This window comes from Tiliqua scincoides, chromosome 2, assembly GCF_035046505.1.
Source record: "Tiliqua scincoides isolate rTilSci1 chromosome 2, rTilSci1.hap2, whole genome shotgun sequence".
Classification (NCBI taxonomy): Eukaryota; Metazoa; Chordata; class Lepidosauria; order Squamata; family Scincidae; genus Tiliqua; species Tiliqua scincoides.
In genome coordinates, this window is record NC_089822.1 from 188,481,609 (window position 1) to 188,492,047 (window position 10,439).

Sequence of the window (10,439 nt, forward strand, 5' to 3'; positions counted from 1 at the left end):
CCATGACTCGCTGCAGTACAGAAGTGTACTCAGGACGCAAGCTCTGTAGACCTGGATCTTGGTATGTTCCGTCAGCTTCTTGTTGGACCAGACTCTCTTTGTGAGTCTGGAAATCGTGGTAGCTGCTTTACCGATGCGCTTGTTTAGCTCGGTATCGAGAGAATGTGTGTCGGAGATCGTTGAGCCAAGGTACACAAAGTCATGGACAACCTCCAGTTCATGTTCAGAGATTGTAATGCAGGGAGGTGAGGCCACATCCTGAGGTATAGAGAAGTGCTGTAAACAGTGGAGTCAAAAAGCCAGGAGGAGTCAAAAACCCATCACTAGGGTTTGCATCACTCAGGCGAGAGCTCATTGCATCACCCCCATGATGGACCTCCTCCTTTACCAGACCATACAGAATATATTACAATATCATATGCACAGCCTAAATGCAGTGGCATCACTAGGGCTGATGTAGCCTCCATAAACTTTATTTAAATATATAACAGGACACTCAACAAATTAGTAACCAACCAAAAAACGGTGGCCGACACTCACACAACTGAATAAGAGTTATAGTATTAGCTCTGATACATAGAATTGAGAGCTGACTCATACTATCACCTTATTAGTTCCCTGCTGTGTCATAATTACACCTCATTGGTTCTCAGATCAGTCTCATTGGTCAGTTTTGAGTTAAATGAATCCACTTTTTTGTTACATAAGGCAGTTGTGTTTCCTTTTTCTGGTTATTTGGCCATAACTTTTGATAGAATACAGGCCTTGATTCAGGTCTTGATACTGACCATAGTGCACAGAATCAAATGGAATTGTAGTTCCATAATTTCATACTTAGAGTCTCCCTGTAAAGTTTTCTTGTTGTTAACAAAGAATGGTCATTATCAGGTGTTCAAGTACAGGCGTGCACCACTTAACAACTGTTTGCTTAATGATGAACCACATATTTGACAGTGGTCAAAGCACAATAAATATGCTCCTAATGAGGCAATTGCGTCTCCCATAGCCTGCAGCAGAGTACCTACAGAGAGGCTCTTAATGCAAAGAAGAGGTAATCTATCTCCAGTAGCCTGTGCAGCCAGCTAGTATCTGGCAGGGAGTGTGTAGGGGAACGTATCTCCGTTGTTAAGTGGCGCACATCTGTGTTAGGTTTTCCCCACACACAGTTGCACAATTGATTCTATGCACCTATACTCATCCCAATTAATCTGATGGCAGTGAACCAAAATGTGGGTAGGGGTAGAATCTTGAAACAGAGTCACAAAGTACAGTAGTCAGGTTTATCTTTTGTTAAAAGAGAGTCAGAAGAAATAAGCATAAATATGTCTATAGTGCAAGATGCATTCATGCTTACAGAATGAATGTATGGAAGGCAGGAATGCAACCTCGCCCACTACCCATGGCGCTGACCTTTATGCATTCACCCAAACCGATGGATAGAGCCTCTACACTGAATATGTACTTGAGGGATCACTGATACAACTACAGAGTCCTCAGTCAGATGTATAGAGCCCATGCATGCACACAGAAGTTGTACATGCAAAGGCTATGTTCACCATCTTGGTAAACAGGTAGCGGACAGGAGGCAAGACCAGGAAGTGTGGTTCTCATTGCACCTTCACCTGTTTATTCCATGTGAACTCAGGAACATTGCTAAAGGCTTTAGCAGTCAGAGAGATGGGATTGTGCAGTTCCTCGAAAGGAACAAGCAAAAGATTTTGTATTAAATCCGCCTCCACCATCAGTGGACTACTAAACAGTGACAAATTGCACTGTTATGAGTTTGGGCCATTTTCATTATTTTGAACTTATTTACCACAGTGATTTTGCCTAAAATGTCTCCTCCTGGGGACCAGAGATTTGACAAAAGAACCTTAAAGTTTCTTATGAAGTGGGAATAAACTCACTCCCTGAGAACCTGGAATGTCGAGCTTTCCAGCTGGAGAGAGGGGTAGAGAAACAGTTTGAAGTCAACTTTGTAGGCTGAACATAGAGACACACTGAGAGTTTCCACTAGTTCGTTGGCTGAAACCGGAGGGCTGAAACTGTGGCTCTCTGGAATCCTGATAGAGGATCAGTGATTTTGCTGCTGTCCATTTGCTTCCAGTATGCCCTGCATGTACGCCTGCAAATAAAGTGAATGTTAGAAGGCATACGCATGTCTCCAGTGCTTGCTCTCTCACGCAAAATCCTGTAGCATTGTAGAAAAATCCTGTAGCACTGTAGAAAAATCCTGGAATTTTCCACTCTTCAGGGAAGTGGGGAATGCATATCAGTGGGATGGGATTCAGCCTGCTGTATGTTCTTATGCAGTTGCCAGTGGAGTAGCAAGTTGGGGCAGGGGGAGAGCCCACCCTGGGTGTCAAATGACTTACTGTAGCTATGCCTTTGCAGTTGCCAGAAGCAGACAGGGGAAAAAGCCTTCCTGCTCAACTGACAACTTTTTCATTTGCTGTCAAGGTATGGAAACAGTAAGACAGCTCCTCATACAGTAGTTTGAGCAGCAGTTTGCTTATCAAGGATATCTATTTGGCTACAATGTTAGTATCCACTGGATCTCAAGTACAATATAGTCCTAATTGCTTACAATCTGCTTCAAAATATGTAGCAGCAAAAAGGGAGAAAGGACTATATTGTACTTGAGATTCAGTGGGTGCTAACATTCCAGCCAAACAGAGATCCAAGGTAAGCAAGCTGCTGCTCAAACTACTGTATGTGGAGTCTTCTTGTGGAAGCTGAAAGTTTGGCAGTGCAATCCTGTGCATGTTTACTCAAATGTAAGCCCTATTGGATTTAATGGGGCTTACTCCCAGTGCTGACTGCCAAGCACTGTGTATAGGTCAGTACTGCAGGGGAAATTTTGAAGTATGGGACCTGTCATGATAACCGCATAGGTATGCCCCTCTCATTCCCCCCCCCCGCAGCTATAGGCAACTAAGATTTTAAACCAAATATCAGCTATAAATTTATTTATTGTAGTGTTTTATTCTTCTGACACTTTTTTCTACTTTGAAACTCATACTGAAGTGAAAGATACAATTTCATCCCAAACAGTGAGTTGCAGTAGCATAAAAGATGTGTATAAAAACTGAAAGGTGGGATTTAAAAAAGTGCCAAATATAAAATATACGTATGTTGAATCACAATCCTATATACATTTACAGAAAGAAGGAGCAGAAGCATCTTTTTCATAAGATGTCCCTCAGTGTATTGAATGTGATACTATTTCACCACAATTCTCTGACATAATTCATTTCTTCTTAAGAGCTTTTCAGACAACCAGTTTTCTTTGATAACATTCAAGTTCTTCATTTCCATTATATTTTAGTGGTCACCTATCACATCAAATGTGAGGCAACCTTACGTCCTACTATTATCATCATCATCATCATCATCATCATCTTCTTCTTCTTCTTCTTCTTCTTCTTCTTCTTCTTCTTATTATTATTATTATTATTATTATTATTATTAGTGCAAACACTGGTTGGGGGGGGGCTTGTACTGTCAGGCTAGCCCTGTTTCCACATATATATCTCTTTCTTGGTTGAAGACATGGTGACAATAGATGCTTAAAAAACATAAGTAGTTTTTATCACCTCAGTGAATCTCCCTTTCTCCTAAAAATGATGTAGATGTGCCCAGAGAACAACTTGGCCATTTGCATTTAACTGGTAACTTATTAGGACTCTTTTTCTACCTTTGGGCTCCAGTGACACTGTTCCTTTAAGCCCACTGGGCATGATGTCACTGTGAACTTGGAAGGCACTTGGGAGACACACAGTGTGAGAGGTTGGAATCAGTTTTGAGGCTGCTGAAAATTGTCAAAGAAACAAACTACTGGCTGTGCAGTCACCCTGGGACACTGTGGGATGTGGAAAAAAACAGGCTGCAAGAGGCATATTCATATTCTCTTCTGTTGCTTGCTTGGTGCTGGAGGAGCTGAATGTGAACTGCAAACTGCCCACGAATAAAATTGAACGGGACTGATTTAAAAAAACACACACAAATGGGCAGCCTTCAGTTGGATGATTTTGTAGCTGGATGGGTAGGAGGTAAGTGAAAAAGGCAGCAGAGGACGGGGTACATGCGTGGCAGAATAACAGGTAACTCTTTGCTGAACTGAGCTGATGGCATCCACCTGACAGTCTATGCTTTTCTGAGTGATTGTTCCAGGGGGACTGTGTCCCATGGGTCTGACAGAAAAGGGCTTCTGAAATAAGCAGCTTCATGAAGTGTTCTCTGCTTGTGATCAATATACAGCCCTGTGTATGTCAAAGGAACCCTAGCCAGAGATTCAGAAAGAAGAAGGTATACATCGAAATAAAAATGGTCTGGGTTCTTCTATCATAGTACTCCTGTCTCTCCTACCAATGATGCAATCCAAATTTCCTAAGAGAAATCAGCTGTGCAGATAAACCCTGATGTTTCAACAGCTGGGATATGCCAGTGACCAGTTAGAACACACATCATGTCTACTCCCTTCATGAACTCTGATCTGACTAGAAATCCTGATAAGAGAATATGGACCATTTCCAGCATTTCCCATCCATTTCACTTCCTAGCCCTGTGTAAGGGCTTTGCCTTTGTAACATTCCCACTGGGTTCTCAGATCTAGTCTTTGCCGCGCCAGCCAGTGTTCCTGAGGGAACAGAGAATACGCGCATAGACATATTGTCAACAGTGGGTGCTGCAGTAACAGCAGAACCATATATAATGCTGGGTGATTTCTCCTTGGCTCAATTCAGAATTGGATTAGTATCCCAGCAAGTGTTTGGAAAAAAAGAAGAAAAAAAGCTCACTTCTTTTTCTCAGCGTTTTCTTCCAGCTCAGTGTCGGTGCATGTGAACGAATGAGGCAGTGCACATGCGTTTGAGCATCTTGCCACTGGACACTGCAATTCGAGTAGAGGGTGACAGCCTAATGAACAGCATTTGCACCTTCTAAGCATTAAAGTAGAAAAGCCATGAGGGGGATGTGCCCATTTCACTTTTGCAGAACACCACCATTTCTTGAGAGTATCCAAATCTGTTGGAGGTTCAAGAGCATTCCTGTCCCCTGCCCCAGGTCATTTCCTCTTAGGTGCGTTAAAAGGAGTTGGGGAGGAGAACCCAGTTGAATAAATTCCCAGACACTTGGCAGCAGTTGTTGCCACATCTTTAGGGGTCTGACCCCCCAGCTGATGCATGCCATAAGTCCAAGGCCCAGCTGAGTGCTGAGGTGGCTGCAGCTTGCTCTCTTGTGGACCAAAAATGCTACGAAGTGCCCACAAATCAGTACATGCACCAATCCCCACTTTAGCAACTGAAGCAGCCCCATGCAATTACTGACCTTAGTGACCTGCATGTTCACAATGCGTGCATGTCCTTGCTCTTCTTCCTCCCTTTTAAAGTTGATTTAGCAGTGTGCATACCAGGTGTTTGAGACCAACAGCCCTGGCCTTCTTCAGACAGGCCTGGCCTTTGCCCCTTGAAGGGGCAGGGCAGGGGGGAGGCACCCACATGATCCCTAGGATCACGTCGCTAAGGGGGACTGCAGGGATTGGGATGTACTCACCGGTCCCTGCAGCAGCCTAAGCGTCTGCAGGGCTCCCCAACATTCCAAAAGTGAAAGTGGAGCGGCTGCACTCCACCTTCGCAAAACCAGAAGTGGAGCGCGATCGCTCCGCTTTCACTTTTGGAAGGCTGGGGAGCCCAGCAGATGCTCGTGCAGGGCTCCCCGCACCCCTGACAGGCTGCTGCAGGGACCAGTGAGTACATCGTAGTCCCTGCAGCCCCCTTAGTGACGCAATCCTGGGGATCACGTCGCTGCCTCCCCCCCCCGCGCCCGCTGCGTCCCTCCCCTCCCCTGCAAGGAATTACTGTGGTCTTCAAACTCTGAGAGTTTGAAAACCACAGCTCTATGTTATTAGAAAAAGTAACAAGACAACCAAAGGAAGGGCCAGGACACATGCAGCATATGAGCATGCATGTCGGTAAGTGCGCAGGACAGCTTTGGACAGTATAGTCTCAACTGACCCCTTGTAATTAAGGTGGGACCCACTCACTACGGGAATTCAGTTAACCAGAGAGAGGACTACTTTTCTAGAAAGCAGAACAGACAAGAAGTATCTGCTGGTCTATCAAAACTTCATGGAATATGACCCATTTTTAGGGGAAAATATGAAGAATTTCCCCCAATCTATGAAACTTGTGTTACAGTCCAGGAGGTTCAGAGACCCTTTGGAATAATTTCCCATATCTCTTCGGGTCTAACAAAGACCTTGTCCAAGAAGTAGTTATATCACTCAAAGAAACCTACTTTAATGCACGAATACTGTTTCACTTCAGTCTTACTTCCACTAATAATGACTTTGGATGATCCTGTTTCTGAGGCAGGAACATTGAGCGATGCTTCTGCTTCCTGCACTCCAGGATTCATTGTACTGTGAAGCAGAAGTCACAGATCTTTGCCTACTGTGAAACGTGAGAGTTCTCTCTGAATATGGGACTCACTTATTGCATTATGAGGATTTCAGACAATACACAGTAGCACAGGGCAGCAAGTGGAAGCAATGCGTGCTTCTCACAATATCCAGCACCATCCTGAGCGAGGAGTGAAAGAGATGAACAGGAGTACATGCTCCTTTATGGAGCTGCTCCCACGTTAAGCTGGACCTTGGTGCAACTGTTGCTAGTCTGTATCTTGGTACCCTTATTTACATTCTCCATTTCATGCACACAGTGCACATAGATTGCTGATCTGTGAAAAACAACCCAGGTACAGTTATTCACGTGGGTACAACACGTATGAAGAGTGCTCATGTGTTCCTCTTGTAAAGAGAAGAATACCTTCATTCCTGAGAGAGGATTGCTGGGCCTTATGAACTGACCTGAACATCCAGGGTTTGGCCCTCCCTCACTTTCAGGGAGAAGGAATTACATCTCAGAATTATGGCTACTCCATGGGTTTGCTGTCTCTAGAACCAACTCTGTCTCTGGCTTGTGGTTTCGAAAATTGGTCACTCTTGCCTGATACCTCTCTGCTTGCTTCCTAACACCTTTTTTTGTAGCGAGAGACATGGCCAGGTGTAGCAGGAATAGCCCAGACCTCTATAGGAGAAAGTGATCTGGCAAGTGCTCTTTGTCTTTATTTTGCAGAGCAAGAGTGTGGGGAGCGACCATACAGGGGAGGGGGACACAGGAGAGGCTGCAGGCAGAGTCAGAGGTGGTTGGGGAAGGGTCAGGATGTGCTTGGCAATCGAAGCAGTACTGCCCGTTGCTAGACTTCTCCCACCACAACAGCCCATAAAGTTTTGGGGTTAATTCTGTTTTGGATGTTGTTAGAATTTAACAATTTTGCTTTTTTCTTAGCTATGTGATGTGAAATGAGATCAAATTATGAATTTGGGAATATGTCAAAGAGTTTGAAAAATCCAAGAACAAGAGATATCAGAAATTAAGCAGCTGGATGTGTGTCTGGTTGGAGCAGAAATTAGCAATGGAAGCCGCCATATCTTTTTTTCCATATCTTTTTCCATATTTTTTCTTTTTCTTATTTTGTGAAAGAGGGAGGAAAAGAGTGTTTTCGGTGCTCCAATGACTTTCCTTGACCAATCAACCCCTATTGAAATGACCTGAGGACATACTCAATCTTTTTTTGTCCCTGTGTTGATTTTTCAATAGATGAATGCTCATCTAGGAAATACCAGGACCAGCATACGTGGCATTCCTCCTCAGGGAACATGGTTCACAGCCATCAGCTGAGCCTTCCTATTGGATGTCTGGTGGCTGGCTCAGATTTAATAGTGGTAAATTATGCTGCCGCGCTGTCAGATGAAAAAAGATAGTTAATGCTAAGGAAAATGTAAATGACCCGCCACTTTTCCAGTAAAGGCGACAAAGATTTATTAGTAGCACATGTTTTTTATTAACAGTGCTTCTCACATTACCAGAACTAAACCTTTCCTTTTTGACCATGCACTCACAGTAAAGAGAGACCATTTGTTTGCCTTACATGTTACTTTTCAAGCAAGCACACACCCCAGTGTTCTTTCTAAAGAGGTTTATTTCTTTACGAAATAAAGAAATATTTGTATTTTCTACCCCACACTTCCACTCACAGAGGTGACCAGGGCGACTTATAGCAGATATTGAAATTTATACATTTTTCCATGTCCAGCCCATGGGCCTTATTTTTGACACCCCTGCTCTAACACATTCATTTCAGCACATGTTTTTGTGGAGTAGAGCCCACATCATCAGATGCAGCAAAGAAGGAAGCTTCCAGATGCTGTAACAGGTTCCAAGCTTGAATTCGGGAGTGACAATCCCTTCCACACTGGGAGCAAGTGCAGTCTGTCCCTGGTCTGTCTCCCTGGCTATGGGCCTTCCTTCTTTGCCTCTTTGCCTCAGTCTGTTGGCCAAGTGTCTCTTCTGGGGAAAGGCCATACTGCACAGCCTGCCTCCAAGCGGGCCGCTCAGAGGCCAGGGTTTCCCACCTGTTGAGGTCCACTCCTAAAGTCTTCAGATCCCTCTTGCAGACGTCCTTGTATCGCAGCTGTGGTCTACCTATAGGGCGCTTTCCTTGCACGAGTTCTCCATAGAGGAGATCCTTTGGGATCTGGCTATCATCCATTCTCACAACATGACCGAGCCAATGCAGGCGTCTCTGTTTCAGCAGTGCATACATGCTAGGGATTCCAGCACGTTCCAGGACTGTGTTGTTTGGAACTTTGTCCTGCCAGGTGATGCCGAGGATGCGTCGGATAAAAGTATACTGAAATTTTAGAATACAGGTTAATAAGAATGCTAATTATTAGAATTTGAAAGTAACAACCTGTCAAAAATGTTGTTTCAACTTGTTTTTTAGATTGATAGCTTTGTCAGTCAGTAGATCATGTGATCACCTGGCCTAAGGCTAAAGACAAGTTTTCTCATAATTTATACTTAAGAAATTCTTACGGTAGGGCATAGTTAGGAAAACTAACAGATTGTTCAATGCCACATGTGGCAACATGATAAAATAATCATATCACAATGAATAAAAAATAATTAAGCCCTCTCTCTAAATAAGTAATGAATGGGTTCTGTAAGGGAGATCATTCATGATTCACTTATTCTCATTTACATCAGGACTAGTGTTATTACAGGGATGGATCCAGGGAAAGGACATGGGTTTGTGGCCCCCCCAAACTGTCTGCCAGCAGGGAAGGGTGCCACCCAGGCTGGGGAACAAAATCGGGCACCAGGGGAACGCCCACTGGGCAGGCGCTGACAAGATTGGCTGGAATGGGAGCCCAGGTCTACCCAGCCAGTAGACCTGGGCTCCAAGGCTAGGCAGAAGCCCAGGTCTAGCCACCCAGCAAACCTTGGCCATGGAAGCTATGAAGTTCAACTCGAAGCCCAGATCTACCCTTCTGGTTGACCTCGTCTCTGGGGTTGGTAGTGCTTATGGCCCCTCCCCAAACACTAACACCAGATCTGCCCCTGCCTTACTATGAAGCAACCTGAAATGCTGAAATGCCTAGGAGGGGCAGCCCTTCCACTGCCCTCTCCAGCCTGCTGCTTCACTGGATGCTCTAATCATCTTCCAAATAGCTGGGAGCATGTCCGAAGAGGATCACAGCAGGGGCAGCCCTTCTCCCCTCAGAGCTGCTGGTGGAGAATCACAGTGGCTCTAGATCACCTCTCCCCACCTACTTAGTGCTTATGAACCACAAAATATGGAGCCCATCTCACTTGCCTTTATTTATGAAGAGCATGGAGTGCATCCTCTATCTCTGCGCCACTGCTGCTTGCAGAGCTTGCGATGAATTTTAAGTTCCTTACCTCTTAATAATTAATTATTCATGCATATTACAGATATTTTGTACTCTCTACTTTGCACTATCCACCTCATGTTTCCTGTAATTACTTTCATACATTGTTGGTGTCTTCCCATTATTTTGAGCCCTTTTGGTCCCAGGTTACATACTATACCCCCGCTCCCCAATTCTTTATCCAAAAGGCTGCAAATATTGCCTTGACAAGAGGAAATTTTGCAGATAACTTTTTGCCCAAGGCTTGTGAAGTTATTATGTGGAATATATAATTCCACATGGAGAAAGTAGTTTCTAGAGCGGATACAATGAATTACACAATAATGGGCCTAAGGCTAGCCGACGGCCTATAATTATCTCATAAATTTATTTCATGTAGCATGCTAGCAGTTCCTGCAACTCAGGGTGTGGGAACCACTGTCTTACATAAACAGGATTCCAATAATATGGAAATAGACATACAGATCCTTGCAAGATTATTATTATTATTATTACTTTATTTTTACCCTGCCTTTCTCCCTGGAGGGACCCAAGGCAGCTTACAACAAAGGTTAAAAACATAAATTAACAACAATTTAAAACGTACTTGCAACACATCTTAAAAACAGCAGTCAGATAAAAGTGTAAAAGAGCACAGAGAAGC